This window comes from Rhinatrema bivittatum, chromosome 4 (assembly GCF_901001135.1).
Source record: "Rhinatrema bivittatum chromosome 4, aRhiBiv1.1, whole genome shotgun sequence".
Taxonomy (NCBI): domain Eukaryota; kingdom Metazoa; phylum Chordata; class Amphibia; order Gymnophiona; family Rhinatrematidae; genus Rhinatrema; species Rhinatrema bivittatum.
In genome coordinates, this window is record NC_042618.1 from 174,329,568 (window position 1) to 174,347,709 (window position 18,142).

The 18,142-nt window shown below is 46.6% G+C and overlaps 1 long non-coding RNA gene across 1 annotated transcript in view; it reads right to left on the bottom strand.

Annotated features, from left to right (window-relative positions):
* Window positions 1-3,324: 3,324 nt before the first annotated feature.
* Window positions 3,325-18,142, bottom strand: part of LOC115090328 — a 36,071-nt gene continuing 21,253 nt past the window's right edge. Inside the window, exon 3 of the long non-coding RNA XR_003856372.1 lies at window positions 3,325-3,720. This is a non-coding gene — a long non-coding RNA (uncharacterized LOC115090328). The remainder of the gene's footprint in view (window positions 3,721-18,142) is intronic.

Consider the following 18,142-nt stretch of genomic DNA (forward strand, 5'->3'; position numbering starts at 1 on the left):
GGGGTAGGACTGCTGACAGTTGTTGATCCTCAGTCCTCCCATCATTTGGGCTACAAACACCCCTCCCCACCCACCTACTCATACACTTTGTTTTATACCAGTGATTACCAACCAGTGGTCTGTGGACCCCTAAACATAGAGTCATATAGAAACATAGAAATTATGGCAGAAAAGGACCAAATGGTCCATCCAGTCTGCCCAGCAAACCCACGGTAGTTATCTGCCGTGCCGTGCAGGTTTCCCCCATGCTTAACAGTTTCCCAATCTGTAAAGTTAGGCCCTCATTGGTTGCTGTCTGAATCCAATTCTCCTTTTCTCCTGCCGTTGAAGCAAAGAGCAATGATGGAGTTGCATCAACAGTATGAAGGCTTATTGGTTAAGGGTAGTAACCGCCATACCAGCGGTTTTTTCTTAATTTCTTTAGGGATTGACAGTGTTTATTCCATGCCCCTTTGAATTCTATTACTGCTTTCATCTTCACCACCTTCATGCCCGTCTGGAATGCCCTCCAGAAGGGCATTCCAGGCATCCACCACCCTCTCTGTGAAGAAATATTTCCTGATGTTGGTTCTGAGTCATCCTCCCTGGAGTTTCATTTCGTGACCCCTAGTTCTACTAATTTCTTTCCATCAGAAAATGTTTGTCAATTGTGCATCATTAAAACCTTTCAGGTATCTGAAGGTCTGTATCATATCTCCCCTATGCCTCCTCTCTTCAAGTGTATATATATTCAGATCCTTCAACCTCTCCTCATAAGTCTTCTCATACAGACTCCACACCATTTTCGTCGCACTTCTCTGTACCACCTCTATTCTGTCTTTGTCCCTTTTGAGATACGGGCTCCAGAACTGAACACAGTACTCCAAGTGAGGCCTCACCAAGGACCTGTACAAGGGCATCATAATCTCCTTTTTCTTCCTGGTTATTCCTTTCTCTATGCAGCCCAGCATTCTTCTGGCTTTGGCTATTGCCTTGTCATAGACCCCCTAAGATATCTTGTCCTCACATATATGCTTGTGTCCCTATTTGGGAATTGTCTAGTTCCTTTCCTGTGCATGTAAGCAGGTAAGCATGGAACTGGAACAGAGTGCGGGTAAGCATGGAAGTGGAAATGGAACAAAGTATGGGTAAGCATGGAAGTGGAAATGAAACAGAGTACAAGTAAGCGTGGAATTGGAACAGAGACTAGGGCATGGACAGATTAAGACAGGACAGGACAGGACAAGGACACCACAGAACACGGAACATAAAACCCGAAGGAAAAAAAAAAAATCAGAAAAGCCCTGAGGGGGCAAGGCAGAGAAAGGCCTATAGAGGCCACAGAGTTAGACAAGGCCTGGAGACCAGAGGTCAGGAGCAGGCCTGAATAGGCCACAAGCAAGGAAGAAGCCAGAAAGCTCTAACATCACAGGGCAAAACTAAGAACAGAAGACTGGATGGCTACAAGGCAAGACAAGGGAAAGCTGGGGACAGAAGGCCTGGAGGCCATGAGACAAGGATAGGCAAGGCAAAGCAAAGTAAGACTGGAATCAGAAGGCCTGAAGGCCTTGAAGCAAAGTGAGGAAAGGCCTGGGAAGGCCTCAAGGGAGAAGTGACTAGAGCAAGGAGCCAACAGGAACTTGATGCCGAAGCACTGAGGCAAGGGACAAACTGAGTTAAGTAATGCTGGAGTCTGAGTGTGGTGCAATTAGGTGAGAGGAGCTTGGCCAGCCAGGGAAATGTGCTCATGGAGGTCCCCTGATAGAGCGGAGGCTCTAAGACCGGCTGAGGCATGAAACCAGGGATGTGTTAGAGAGTACAGTTCAGAGCGGAGCTCACCGGAGTCCTCTGGTAGAGGGGAGACTGCACAGCAGCCAAAACCATAACAAAAGGTCCACAGGAAATGCAGCTGAGAAAAACACCACTGAGAAGAGCACAACTAATTGCCGCTATGGATAGCTTGGTTCACGCCATTGAAAGGAAGAAAGGAGAAGCGGTCTATAAAAATTTGCCACATTGCAAGGGTGCATTGGCCGTGCGGGAAATTTTTTGCATCACAGGGATTAGCTAATAGCACTCATCTACGTATACTTTACATGTGATGAGTGCTATTAGCTATGCGCTCGATTGGACGCGTGTTTTGGACGTGCTAACATCTGTTTCGCATTGAGGGTTATGAACACGTGGCCAAAACGTGAGTCCAATTGCATGTAGAGCCGAGGGCTGGCCACAGCACACGATATTGCATCGGCCTGATTGTGTGAGTGATTTTGTTAACACAAAAGAAAAAAAAGACACCCTTTTTCTTTTAAAAGAAAAAAGCAAAGCTGGTATAGGAATAGCCCAGCATGATCAATTTTAAAAGTTACATGTTCTTTTTAACTCAGCTGCAGCCCTAGCAGTTACTTTGTATAAACACTGCCAGAAGAGTTGGGATACCAGAGCAGTGTTCCTCCAGTGAAGCTACTGGGAAAATCCCTTCCAGATGGCAGCAGCAGCCCTAGTTGCTCCAGGGTCTGTAGAAGATATCCAGGGGGTTGCCACAGAGGGTTAACAACAATTTAAATATATTTAAGACTGTTCATGGGCCCCTATCTGCTTTTTCTTTGAAAGACAAGGGGATGGTTTTAGGGAGAGCTAATTTAAGATGCACCAAGGAGCATTACAAACTCAGGGGCCGATGCAATAATTATGCGCAGATAGCGGGCGCTGAACAGTCAGCGCCCACTTTCTTAATGCACCACCAGGCGACCTCCCTGGGGGCGCCATGCAATATTTAAATTAGGGGGTCGCATTAGCAAGGAGGTGCTAGGGTTGCTTGTGCGCCCCTAGCGCCTCCTTGCTAATGAGAACCCGATCGGGTCGGCCGTCCACAGATTAGGAAAACTGACGCTGCAACAATATTAAGTAGGAGGCAGTACAGAAAAGCAGTTTTTTTTGCTTTTCTGTACTAGTTTTAAGGGCACTCAGCTATTAAAGCCTGCTTCAGACAGGCGTTAATTACTGATCGCTTTTTTTGCATAGAGAGTGAATAGCTAATAGCCTCATTCACAGGCATTTGCGTGTAATGAGCGCTATTAGATTCATTCCACATTGGACGCGCATTAGGGATTAGTTAGCATCCAACTGCGGGTTATACAGTGCGCTCGGCTGAGCGCACTGTATTGCATCAGCCCCTAAATCTTCCAAAAGTTGTTACCATTTTGGGGTCCTCCTTCATTCTAATGCACATGCACACACACATCTGTCATTCATTGCTTTTCCACAGCCCCTGGCAGTAGAAGTACAGAATAGAAAAGAGCTGCAGAGGCTGCAGAACCTTTTTTTTTATTATTGCATCCAGCAGCTTTCTCCAACTTCTTTGGCTTTCAGCTCCATTGTAACCTGCTTCCCTTCCCTGCATCCCACAGGGTCTATAACACTATAGACCTTTGCAGATGTCAGAGATTCCTCTTCATTCCCTCATCCTCTTCTTCTATAACTGAGCCATGGCAGTGTCTGTCCTCAATAGGAAGTCAAAAGAGCACAGCTCCCTTCAGAACCCTAAATCCTATCATAACTGTCATGGCTGTACAAAGATTGCTTCTTGACCCTTCCTCCAACCCAAGAAGCACAAGCTGTCAGGAATTGAACGCTGATCTCCAGGGTGGCAGGTAACAGCACGGGACCCAGCCAGCCTTTGAGAATTCTTGATAGAGAGATGTCTTAAAATCACTGATGTACACAAGGAGGAGGGACACTCTGTAGGGGACAAAGCAAGATTAAAACGGAATTACTTTTCCTGAAGAGGACAGGATCTCCTTCCAAAGGATTTGGCAGATTTATTTATTTTATTTATTTAATGTCTTTTTTATACCGATAGCCGTTCACACATCGTATCGGTTTACATTGGGCATTGGGCAGAACCCTTACATATAACATTATAAGATGTGAGATTGTGGGGGGACATTATTGCACATGAATCTTACTTTCAGAAAAGAGGCACATAGTGAGGATTCACCCTCAAATTCCCATGGTTGCCCAGGATAGTGATATGATCAGGTATTTTTTATTCATCTTCAGACAATTAGAAAGCTGATCAGAATGGACCATTAACAAAGAAAAAATAGTTTTCTATTTATGTTTGGCTTTGAAATAAAGCATTTCTAAAAATTCTATATTTACTGTAGGTCCCCTTTTATTATATTACAATCTACAAGCTGTGGTGCCAAGATTTTTGTGTGTGAAATATAATTATACATTGTAACAGAGGTATTGCTTATCTCCATAGGTTCTGTTGGATTGAAATCTTCTTTATACCCACTGCTGGTTAAATAAACTTTGGGTTGCAAGATTAAAAAATAATAATAAAATAAATAATAAAAAAAAAAAGCCACCAGTGTCTATGTTGCTTAATTATAAAAGAAGCCAAATTTGGAACCAATCATCAATGACTTCATGCTATGTTACGGTATCTGAGCCTGGAGTGCTGAGAAAGGCTTAGGGCTTGATTCACCCCCGATCTGGGACTCGCAACTGCTGTCAGATTCTAGGACTCTTGTGTTAACTCTCCCATGTTGCACAGGTTCTCTGTCAAAAGGCCATGCAGGGACCCTCTTTGGCTCATGGCTCAAACCTTACATTTGATTTTATCCAAAAGACCAAGAAGCAAAATAAATTTCTGTTAAGCAAAATGCTTGATCCTCCTCCTTTGGCAATGGGCATTGCATCAATGTATCCCCAGTGGGGTTGGATGGCAGGATGTTGAAACCTCAAGGTGTGCAGGTTCTCAATCTCAGCCAAAAGGCCAAGAATGGACCATCCTTAGATTACCATTCAGACCTTATCTTTCAGCCAAAAAGTTGAGAAGGGAAATAATGTCCCAGATGAGCTAAGGGCTGCCTGTCAATCCCAGATGGAGAAGAATTGCTGTAGCCAGGAAAGTTAAGGTTTATTTCAACTCGGCCAGGGTTTTCTTGTACAGCTGTCTGTGCCATGGTCCAAGGCTAAGCGATTGTGGAATGCTGAAAAAGCAATAAATTCTTCAGTAAGAAAAAGGACAATGGAGATTTTGCATCCAGTATTTATGTTTACAGACAAAGTCAAGTCTAATTATATAGGGAGGGAATGATAGGGCCCTGGAAGAGCTCTACAGAGGAAGTGTGCATGTTATTAGCATTCCCAAACCATGAGCTGTGGCTTCCAGAGATGATCCGCAAGACACAGAAGAGATGAACCTTGAAAAAAAAATTAAAAGGCAACGCTAGATACACTAAGCTGAGCAAGTAGGGATGTTCCATATCCTTCAAAAGCTTTAAAGGAAAAGGTTTTGCTGCAGTCCACAAGGTTTTCTTTCATTTTATCTAGTGTGCAACTTCGACACAAGAGTCTGCATTGATTGTTATGACTACATTTCTCTTGAGGGCAAAGGGACGGACTGCCTCCCCTACAGGAGGAGAAAAGCTGCAGCATTACCCTAGGATACAATGGCAGTCTGCAGGCTCTTTCCTATCATCCTCCTCAGGCTGACACTCTCTCAGGCACCAGCAGTGAAATATTGCTAAACTTTTCTAGGAAGCAGTAGTACTCAAAGACTTCTGTGGCTTTAGATGGACTTTTCTTGGATAGGAGACCTGAAAGCTTTGAAGAATCGGGAAATTTCCCAGCAGCATAAAGAGCCCTACTTGCAGTGACATGCTTATTTTGAATCGGGTTCGTACTCCTAATGTTGCATTTGCCAGTCGCAGCAGTCCGTGGCCAGCTTCTCTTACCCGATGCTACTCCGTGGTGGGGTCGGACCGAGGTTCCTTGGCAGCAGTGGGAAGCCACTGCTGACATGCAGTACCACCTCCGCTTGCGGTCCGCCCCCTGGAAGCTGCCAGTATTTTGCTCCCCACTGCTCGTACCCCACCAAGTTCTTCCGGTGAATGGCCATCCCTCTAGGCGTTCACCTCCTCCCCTTCTTAAAGGGCCCGCAGCAGGGATATGCTGCTGGTCCTCCCTGATGACATCATTCCTGGGACAGTATTTAGGGCTGGATCAAGCTTCCAGCCTTTGCCTTGACAACAGGTTTCCTCACTTCCTGCGATTCACATGTTGTCCTGAGTTCCTATGTTCCTTCCTTGTTCCTTCCCTCCTCGTCTCTACTGCTTGTCTTTGGCTTTGACATTGGACCGGACTTGACTATGAGCTATGCCACCTGCCATGACTGTTGACTGGGCACTGACTATGAGCTACGCCACCTTCCACAACCTTTGCCTGGTCACTGACTATGAGCTGTGCCGCCTGCCACGACCTTTGCCTGGACACCGATTACGGACTGCGCTACCATCTTTGCAGAGAGCCCACATAAGTCCAGCCGGCCCTGGTATCTAAAGACTCAACCTGAAGTGAATGCAGGCTGGTAGTGGTGAAGCTCCAGCAGGATCTCTGTTAGTCTTCTGCCTCGCCTACTGACAGTGGGGATCTGTGGGGCTCCTCCCCACAGGTGGTGACAACTCCCCCTTGGTCCAAGAGTCCACCCACAGAACAGACTGTCAAGCCTTGGACCCGGCGGACACATCCGCCTTAAAGGCTATTCCAGGCTTGGCCTAGAAGATTCTGGAGCAACAAAAGGTCCTGGAAGTGCTAGCGGCTTCAGTGGAATGTCTTAGAGCTCATCTCGATTCCACAGTCCTGGCAGGCTCTCATAGTTCTCCTGCTCCAGGTTACTCGGTTCCCGCACCCACAACGCACTCCGTCATACCACTTCCAGCTCCTCCCCACTATTCTGGGGACCTCCAACTCTGCCGAGGTTTTCTGAACCAGTGCAACATGCATTTCTGCCTTCAGTCTGTACTGTTTCCTGATGATGTTACCAAGACCACATACATCCTCTCGCTCTTGGATAGTAAGGCCCTAGAATGGGCCTCTCCCTTGTGGGAGCAGTCAGATCCCATCCCACGGGACCTGCAAGGCTTCTTGGATCTCTTCCAGACAGTCTTCGATGATCCTGGTCAACAGATAGCCTCAGGCTCTAATCTCCTTCACATCTGCCAGGGCGCTTGCCCCCTTTCACGGAGTATGTAATTGAATTCGGGACCCTGGCCTCAGAACTCCACTGGGAGGAGGATTGTCTATGTTTCATTTTCTTGGATGGGTTGGCAACCTGAATAAAGGATGAGCTAGCGGCCCATGAGCTTCTGCCCTCCCTAGATGCTCTCATAGACCTTGCTGGCCAGATAGACTGTCGAATCCAAGAGTGGAACCAAGAGTTGCAAGCTTCCAGGAAATGCCTGACCACTGTCAATCACTCCCGGTGCTCCTCTTCACCGATGGAAGGCCCCTCTTATGCTAGAGCCACAGTGGAGGAATCCATGCAATTGGGTTGTGGCAGGCTAACCCTGGAGGAGCGTCTCTGGCGCCGGCAGGCCAATCTCTGCCTCTACTGTGATGAAGCAGGCGACTTAATAGCCCACTGTCTGGTATGGCCGTTAAACTCTCAAGCCTAGGTATCAGCAGGGGAATGACCCTAGGCCTGACCATGCCAGCTCCCCCACTAACTCTTCCCGTGATACTCTCGGTGGACAACCAGGATTTCCATACTTTTGCCCTAGTGGACTCCGGGGCAGGAGGCAACTTTATCATGAAGGCTTTAGTGGAACACCTTCAGATTCCTACTCTCCTTTCTCCAGTACCATAGGTCCTTTCCTCCATCCATGGCGATCCCCTTCCTGGGAGAGTTACTTATAGCACAGTTCCCTTGAAGATTTGCACGGGCTCCCTCCATGTGGAATACTTGGTGTTCCATGTCATCAGCAAAGCCATCCATCCTGTGGTCTTTGGTCTGCCCTGGCTCCAGGAACACTCCCCCCAGTTCGATTGGGCTTCTCTGCAGCTGTCCCGATGGGGCCCAGGCTGTCACATCCTGTTTGGAGAGGGTTGCCACCCAGCATTGTCTCTTGACTTTGCTCCTTCCTGCTGGCCTCCTGCCACAATATTCTTCCTTCGCCAATGTCTTCTCCAAAAAGAGAGCAGACACTCTGCCTCCTCACCGCAAGTATGATTGTGCCATCAACTTTCTAACCGGTACTGAGCCCCCATGGGGTTGAGTCTACCCTCTATCACTTCCTGAGACCCAGGCGATGTCAGAATACATACAGGAAAACCTGTATGTATCCTGCCCCCTCCTCTGTGGGGGCAGGATTCTTTTTAGTGACCAAAAAAGGTGGGACCTTCCGCCTGTGTATAGTTCCTTCTGCCTGTGGGTTGAATACCATCACCCGGAAAGACTGTTATTCCTTACCTCTTATTGCGGAACTATTCGACCGGTTACAGGGGGAAAGAGTTTTCTCAAAGTTGGATCTCCGGGGTGCCTATAATTTGATCTGGATACGAGAGGGTGATGAATGGAAGATGGCCTTCAACACCAGAGACAGCCATTATGAATATCTGATCATGCTGTTTGGAGTTTGCAATGCGCCTGCCGTCTTCCAAAACATGATGAGCGAAATTCTCCGGCATCTACTTTATGAATGAGTGGTCATGTACCTTGACGATATCCTGGTATTCTCCAAGGACCTAAATACCTATTGCCAAGATGTTTCTTGAGTTCTTGATGTTTGACATCTTCAGGATAACCAGTTGTTTGCCAAACTGGAGAAATATTCTTTCGAGAAAGAAAGTCTGCTGTTCTTAGGCTACATTGTCTCCAAGTGAGGTTTTCAAATGGACCCAGAAAAGCTCAAGTGTATTCAAGACTGGCTACAACCTACTGGCCTGCAGGCCCTACAGAGGTTCCCTGACTTTGCAAATTATTATCATACCTTCATTAATAACTATTCCAAGCTGGTGGCCCCATTCACAGCTCTGACATGGAAAGGGGCAAACCCTAAACTGTGGCCTCCTGAAGCAGTAACAGCTGATCAGGACTTAAAAGTGGCCTTCCTCCGGGAACCTTGTCTCTGGCATCCTGATCCACAAAGCCTTTTCATTGTGGAGGTTGATACCTCCTCCGAGAGGGTAGGGACAACTTGAGCCAGCAATCGTCCTCAGGAACCTTACATCCATGCTCCTTCTTTTCCAAGAAATTTTCCCCAGCGGAGCGGAACTATGGGATTAGTGACAAGGAGCTGTTGGCCATTAAACTTGCTTTGGAGGAGTGGCGCCAGTAGTTAGAAGGAGCTCAACACTGTATCACTATCTACATGGATCATTAGAATCTTGAATATCTCCATCAAGCCCAGCATCTAAACCATAACAAGCCCATTGGGCTCTCTTTTTCACCCACTTTGACTTCGAACTCCGATATAGACCCGCAGCCAAAAACGTCCAAGAGGACACCCTTTCCCGCTCTTTTGTTTTTGAGGATACTATTAAACCTCCCTGGCATATTATAGATCCAGCACAGGTTCTTCTCACAACCATCATGATCGTCCCTCCAGGGAGGACAATTGTTTCACGTAAATTCCATAACAAAGTGTTGTACAGGTCCCATGATTCTCGCATTGCAGGCCACCCTGGATGAGCCCGGACTCTTGCATTACTCCAGCGATTTTATTGGTGGCCCAATATGCTTAAGGATGTTCAGGCCTATGTGGACTCAGCAGAAACCTCTGGTGAGATGACCTTGGGGCTGTTACAGCCTTTGCCAGCCCCCAAGGAACTTTGGACTCACATTTCCACAGACTTCATCGTGGATCTCCCACTCTCAAACGGCAACAAGGTCATCTGGGTGGTAGTTGACCATTTCTCTAAGATGTCACATTTTACTGCCTTGCCTGGTCTTTCTTCTGTGCCTCAACTGGCACAACTCTTCTTCCAACACGTGTTTCATCTTCATGGACATCCCAAGCATATAATATATTAGATCGTGGTACTCAATTCACAGCCAAGTACTGGAGAGCCCTCTGTAAGGAATTCACTATCACTCTGGACTTCATGACCGCCTACCATCCGCAAACAAATAGTCAGGTGGAAAGGACCAACCACACTCTAAAGCATTTTCTTCAAGCCTACGTCAAGGCTCGGCAGGAAAATTGGGCCACACTGCTTCCCCAAGATGTTTTCCCATAACTCACATCCTTGTTCCGCCACTGGATCTTCGCCCTTCCAGATCATCTACAGAAGGCGGCCACTTCCCCCTCTGCTGCTGCAACTGAATGTTCCCTCACCTGCGGCTCAGCTAATGGCCCAAGAACTGCATCTACTCTGGAATTATACGCAGCAAATGCTTCAAGAAGCAGGGCATAAAACCAAGAGATTTGCCAACGCTCACCATAGATTGGCTCCACAGTTTAAGCCTGGAGAAAAGGGTTGGCTCAGTACACAATACATCTGGCTCAAGCTTCCATCCATGTGGCTAGCTCTATGATATATTGGTCCATTCCCAGTACTCCACCAATTGGGCTCAGTGACCTACCAGCTCCGTCTACCCTTGTCCTTAAGAATCCACAACTCCTTCCATTTCTCCCTCCTAAAACCCCTGGTACTCTCCTGGCCCTCTAGAAAGATACCTGAACAGCAAAAGCTCACCTCTGAGAGTGCACCATGTATCAGGTGCGTGACATACTTGACGTGAGAAGACGTGGACAAAGATGAGAGTACCTCCTCACTTGGGAAGGATATAGCCCAGAGGAGGACACCTGGGAGCCAGCATCCAACATATTGGACAAGAATCTGAACCCTCAAGGTTCTTCACTATCCTCGACCCTCTTCAACATCTACCTCCTCCCACTATGCAAATACCTCTCTGATGCCAACCTCACCTACTTCGTTTATGCAGACGACATTCAAATTCTCCTCCCCATCACCAAATCCATTGAACTCACCATGGAAAGATGGAACAAACTCAGTTCAAATTTATCTCAACTGCTATCACAACTATCTCTCTGCCTCAACCAAGCCAAAACAGAAATCATTCACATCCAGGACGACCATCCCGCTTCCCCCCTCGAGAGCACCCCCTCAAACAACACAGGAAGCGCAAACAACACTGGGATGCCAAACTTATCAAGAACCTCACTCACACCATCCACAAAAAACCTAGGAGTAACCATCGACAGCCAACTCAACTTTAAACGACACATCTCCAATATAATCAAAGATGGATTTTTCAAACTTCAAACACTTAAAAAACTCAAACCTCTCCTCCAACCGCATGATTTCCGAACAGTACTACAATCAATTATTTTCTCAAAACTCGACTACTGCAACTCCCTCCTCCTTGGACTTCCTGAAATCCACATCAAGCCCCTCCAAGTTCTACAAAACGCCGCCGCCAGAATTATCACCAATCACAGAAAATCCTCCCACATCACACCCACTCTCAAAGACCTCCACTGGCTGCCCATCACACAAAGAATCCAGTATAAAACCCTCACCCTTCTTCACAAAAAAATAAACAACAACAGAATGGTCTGGCTAAACAACAACATCCAACCATATTTCACACAAAGAAATCTCAGATCCACCAACTCAGGTCTCCTCTCCATCCCAACTCTTAAAAATGCTCACCTCAATACAACACGCAAACGAGCCATTACAATAGCTGGCCCTACCCTCTGGAACTCCCTCCCCCCACAGCTCAGAAACGAACCCTCACCGCAAGTCTTTAAAAAACAGCTCAAAACATGGCTGTTCTTGAAAGCATTCCCTCCTGAACCCCAACATCCTATAATAAACGCTCTTGAAAGCCTTACCGCATAACTTCTACTCTGCATGAACGCATAACCCCTCCCCCCTTCTCTATCCTCCCTTTTCCCTGTCCCCCACCCTTCTCGTAACCTCCCTCTTCCCTGTCCCCCACCCTACTCATAACCAAGTCATATTGTACATATTGTATATAGGCTATATGACATTTCTATATACCCACATCTAATATTTAACTTTAATTTTATTCATATGTTACAATGTTCCTTATATTTATTGTTTAATCAACTGTTCTCTTGTTACAATGTAAAATAGGGCAGTTCCGGCTCTATTCAACCTGTTTTCTGGAAACCGATGTGATATCTCGATCGAATGTCGGTATACAAAAGAAATAAATAAATAAATAAATAAATAAATCAAACACTTCCATGCCTCTCATCCCAGCAAGCCGTTCCCTTGCTGGGATGAGAGGCATGGAAGTGTTTGATCAGAAGGGGGGCTTGGAGGAGGGGGTACTGTTGTGTTTGCCGGCCGTGGCAGTCTGCGGCCAGCTTCTCTTACCCAATGCTGCTCCATGGTGGGGTCAGGCCAAGGCTCCTTAGCAGCGGTGGGAAACTGCTGCCGACGTGCAGTACCACCTCCGCTTGCGGTCCACCCCTTGGACACCACCGGTCTTTTGCTCCATGATGCTTGGATGCCAAGTTCTTTCGGTGAGGGCCCTCCCTCTAGACGCGCACATGAGCCCTCCTCCCCTTCTTAAAGGGCCCGCAGCAGGGAAATGCTGCCGGCCCTCCCTGATGACATCCTCCCTGGGACAGTGTTTAGGGCTGGATCTGGCTTCCAGCCTTTGCCTTGGCAATGGTTCTCCTCACTTCCTACGATCCATGTGTTGTCCTGAGTTGCTTCCTCATTCCTTCCCTCCTCGTCTCTACTGCTTGTCTTTGGCTTTGACTTTGGACGGGACTTGACTACGAGCTATGCTGCCTGCCACTACCTTTGCCTGGACACTGACTACGAGCTACGCCACCTGCCATGACCTTTAACTGGTCATTGACTATGAGCTATGCCCCTGCCACAACCTTTGCCTGGACACTAACTACAGACTGCGCTACCAGCCTATTCTCTGGACGCCTATCTTTGCAGAGGCCCCACCTAAGTCCAGCCGGCCTCGGTACCCAAAGGCTCAAATTGAGGTGAACATGAGCTGGTGGTGGTGAAACTCCAGCGGGGTCTTTGCTAGTCTTCTGCCTCGCCTACCGATGGTGGGGACCTCTAGGGCTCCTCCCCATAGGTGGGGACAACTCCCCCTTGATCCAAGGGTCCACCCGCAGAACACCTAAAAATCACAAACCATTTTGTCTCAGCTGCCAGGTGGTGAATCAAGTCTCATAAAAGCAGCCCCACAAAAGATTCTTCCTCACTGGGCACCACATCCTTGACCATTCTGCCTTAGAAGTTCAATAGCCAAATGCTATTTGGAGAGACACTTGACAGAGGGAATGCCCATTTTGTAACCCATCTGGAAAATGTTAAGTAATTTCACAGAAGATTCATGCTTGAAAATTTTTCTCTTTTTTGAGTCATGAAATTTTATGACAATTCTTGCATGGCAGTCCAACAAAAGAGAAGATTTATGTGTGAGTGAATTTGGTGGGAGGCAGAGAGAGGAGGCAGGAGGTCATGTTCAGGGTATATTGTATGATTCATTGTAAGGTGTGTTTACAAGATTTTCAATGCAGTCTTCAGATGCTGCAGGCCAGACTCAAGCTGCAGGACTGTAACAGAGCCCTTCTGTGCACACCCTGCATACTAGTTGTGATTTAGTAATGAAAAGTGATGATACTGAAGTTGTGCAAAACAAAATAAAATGGACTAAAAAAGTGCAGGATCTCCTCCAACTAGAACCTGATAAGGATTTACCACTTAAACAAAAGATAATAGAGAGCACAAGATCATGGACCAGCACACTTCCCCAATCAGTGATATCATGGTTGTCATAGAGTAAACAGGAGTGCTGTATTCAGCAAAGGCTTTCAGGTCTATAGCTGGTCGAATTCACATTGGGGTAGTGAAGCGGAGCCTGACACCTCTAGGATTGGAGGGGGTCAGGGAGTTAGCACAGGGATACAAGTCCCTCACCTCGAGGACTTAGGGAACAGCATCTAGAAGGTATTGGCTGAACATATAAAATGACTTGGTGGCCTCAGTCCATTTCCTATTGGATAGATGTTCAAATATTTAAAACTTTCTACACAACTAACCCTAGTTGGCACCTTAGTTGAGAGTCTCTGGACATGAACTGAATAGTGTGGATCACTGAACTTACCTCTCGCCATGAAAGAGTCCCCTGAGACTGAGATACAGCAGTATAGGGTATGAGAACGCTGTCAGTTATGATAATGTAGCGCCACAGGGAGGGGACTCTCTCTTCAGATATTCACAGTATATTGGGGGGGGGGGGGAGAGACATTATTCATAGTTGTGCTTGCCTAGTAGCGTAGTGCTGTGACTTGCTATTTTCTCAACTGGTATATTTTGAATAATGTGGCGTTTTGATTTTCAGTCAACGGGTTATGTACTTGATGTTCCTGCAAAACGTTTGTAATCCAGCAGCCTACACCAGAATTAAAATGCAGTGGGAAAAAAATGCAACAGAGCAAGTCAGCTAATAACCCCCCAGCATGATAAACAAGGAATACATTTTCTGTCAGGATCTCTGGTTTTGGAAAGGGCTCTTTTGTCAATAAAGGCATCCTGATTAAACAGGTGCCCACTTTATGAAACCTGGATCAGCCCCAGAAAATTGATTTGCCAGCCCTCCCCTCCCCCCACTCCCCTTCACCACCCAGTCTGTCTCTGCTGATAGGTCTGTGGACGTATGGGCTTAAGAAAGAAGCAGAAAGGATTGGTAGGATTCCTGCTGCTCTGGCTGGAGCGTAACTAACAATGCACCATTGTCTTCCGTGTCACTCACTGTCCTTTTAACTTCCATCTGCTTCAATTTAGATTGTAAATGTTTCGGATGAGGGTCCTACTAACTATGAGCTTCATACACCCAGTGCACTGTATAATCGATTCCTTAAAGAAGCCTTGAAATGGGGATGAAGTGTATGAATGCGACTGGAAAAACCAGTGGCAGAGTTTCTGTCTAGGTGCTGGTTGGAGGTGCAGTGGCTCTCACAGGCCCTTGTCATTCACCGTTCTGCCTCCCAGGGACTGACTCTTGGCTTCCTGGCCGAGCTCCAGAGGCTCCTTACACACCATCCTGCCAGGGCCATCTTGGAAGATGTAGTCATGTTTTTCTGACAGTGCTATTCCACATGAGAATGAAAGCCACCCGGTTTGTTTCTGAATTTTTTTTTGCCACAAGCCAGCTCAGGGTCACATCTCTGGCTCTCACGTTGCTTTACTTTACTGTCTTTTAATCCTCCAGACTTTAGTTTCTGGAAGAATTTTAGAATGCCTCAATGTACAGAATCATAGTTAGGGCAGTAATGAGGAAACACACACACACACACAAATGTAAGAATGGCAAGTCCAGTGATTCAGCACATTGGTTAAGTCTGTATTCAGTAATTTTCCAAGACTTGCCTGGACTGCTGTTATTGCAGACAGACGGACGTTAAAAACTCTGAGCTAGGAGCACTGGGACAGGAATAAGAAAAGGAAATGGGAGAAATAGTATTTTGCCCAAAGAGGAATTTTCCCAGTAGAACAGTCAAAGCTTGCATGACTGACTGACTCTGAGCAACAGATTCTAGTAATCCGGTCATTCAGGTCTTTCTTTCTTTGAACTTGGTTTCTGCTTTGTCGCTGGAGCCGCAAAGTAGATAACCGTCAAAATAAAACAATATAGACGAAACTAATAGAGGATCTTTTAAGACAAACAGCCCAGTGTGCTCGTCACTATGCTTATTTTAAAAGGTTTAAGCCACTCCTCATGGACCATGCTGCCTCTAAGCCTTGCGAGTCCTGTTCCCTCCCTGCCTACTTTTTCCAGAATTTCTCTACTAGGTCAGAACCCGAAATGATGCCTGGACTCTTCTTTATCTAGGTCTTTGATGCCAGCCCTAACCAGCACACAGTTTTCCAGTTCAGGTCCCGCTGGGGGTCTTTTGTACTTAACTCAAATGTATTCATGGTTGGCAGGGACTTCCTGCACTGTGCAGCAGATGAGTTATTACAGACAGAAGAGAGTATGGTCGGGGGAGGGAGGGGGGAGGCCTGTGGTGATTCCTAAACTCTAATGCAAGAGACACTGGACCTTCCCGGAGCTTTCAGAGCTAGAAGAGCAGCAAAGATAGGACCCAGACAGGACAGGGTGAGGAAGGCTGCTTGGCACTCGGAAGTCCGTGTCACTGTCTTAGCGAAACCGTTGATTCCAAGTTTGCTCAACATCCCCCACTGCATTCTCACAGCTCCTGGTGTGTGGTTGGAAACCGGTCAAAATAGTGTTTGTGTGTTCTATAATGTAGCCAGGATCCTCCTTTCAACAGTCTGTATCCTTATCACCTGACCTACCCATCCATTGCACAAACAATATGATAGTGAGAAAGGGGATTTATTGCATTCTGCTTTGGGGGTAGAATGGCATCGCCTCCACTGTATACCAAAGCCAATATAACTACCGTATGTAAAGCTTAAATCAGCCGCATCATTGACATAAGGACCCATCAGAGACAAGCCCTTTTTGGCAACTGGTGAATATAAGCTTCTTTTGTGTATACAATTATGGATCTATGAATGAAATATAGAGCCTATATATATATGAGTTGCTAAAGTGGGCTTGTCTCTGCTGGGTCCTAATGTCAGCGATGCGGCTGATTTAAGTTTTAGTGGAGGAGTTCTTCATTTGGCTTTGCTATAGAATTTATACTCTTGTCCTTCAGGACTTGTTGCTTGGACCACACTGTAACAAGTGCTGCATTAACACTGTTTGATTTAGTGTTTATCTGTTACACAGTTACATACAAAGTGCTAAGCTGAAATGTTGCCAGAAAATGAAATTGTATTCTCCCATTGTTTTTACTAGATCGTTATTCTCATAGTTTATGTTGAACTAAGCTTCTGTCAAAGCTAAGCATGGGTTTATTTAGTTCCAGTTTTTTATATGGTTCTCTATCCAGTTCCTGCTGACTACCTGTCAGGCTGATACAGTAAAAGTCGCAGGAGAGCGGGCAAACGCCCGCTCTCCTATGCGTGCGATTCTGTATTCAAACGAGGGCCCGCGGCAAAAAGAGGTGCTAGGGACACTAGCGCATCCTTAGTGCCTCTTTTTGGACAGGAGCGGCGGCTGTCAGCGGGTTTGACAACAGACGCTCAATTTTGCCTGTGTTAAACCTGCTTACAGCCATGGGTTCGGAAACCGGACGCCGGCAAAATTGAGCGTCCAGTTTTCAACCCGCGAGCCGATTTCAGATTTATTTATTTTTTTAACTTTCGAGACCTCAGACTTAACATCGCCATGATATTAAGTCAGAGGGTGCACAGAAAAGCAGTTTTTACTGCTTTTCTGTGCACTTTCCCCGGTGCCCGGAGAAATTAACGCCTACCTTTGGGTAGGCGCTAATTTCTGAAAGTAAAATGTGTGGCTTGGCTGCACATTTTGCTTTCTGAATCACGCGGGAATACCTAATAGGGCCATCAACATGCATTTGCATGTTGCAGGCACTATTAGGTTCGGGGGGGGGGGGGGTTGGATGCACGTTTTCGACGCGCTATTACCTCTTACTGAATAAGGGGTAAAGCTAGCGCGTCCAATTGCGGGTTAACAGTGCGCTCCGCTGGAGCGCACTGTACTGTATCGGCCTGTGTGTTCTGAAAGCTGGGCCTGTTCACAGCTGAATTCCCTTCCCCATCGGTGGGAAAAGCTCTACCACGAATCAGGCTCTTAGGATATGGGACATCTCCTGGTTAGTTCTTTTACTTCCCTGTAATCTGCTCTGTTCCTAGTGATGTGTTTGGGACAGAGACAAAAAAGGAGAGAAACAGTATATGTGGTGAGGTAAGCAAAGACAAATGCTTAATGCCAACTTGTCCTCTCCAAGGAGGGACACTACCTCTTTTCTGTAGCCAATTGTAATAATTCTACCACCTTCAAGTGTCTTTGTTTCAATATGTATATATTTGCTAAGTATTTTTCCTTCTGCGCTTCCCAATAGTCCCTCTGTTAAACCTTTGTGCCTTTACAGAGTGCACGATTCTTCTGAAATAACATGAAAGCCACTCCATACTAGTGACGGAGATTAGAAAGTTAGTCACCCTTTAATTACTATAGTCCTGTTTTTTTTTTTGGTTCGTTTGTAAGCAGACCAGCTGTTCTGGTGTAAGCAAAGTCCTTCTAGGTCAGGGCTTCCCAAACTGTGGGTCAGGACCCCAAATAGGGTCACCCAAATCTTCAGCTGGGGTCACAAGTGCTTTAAACAGAAGCAATCTTTGAACAGCAGCAGCAGCACTAGTAGTGGAAATCAGCATGGGGATCTGTGAGCCAGCACACGCTCACAGGTCCTGCAATGATCCTGCCCTGGCATGAGGCTCTGTGGTAATAGGAAGCCCT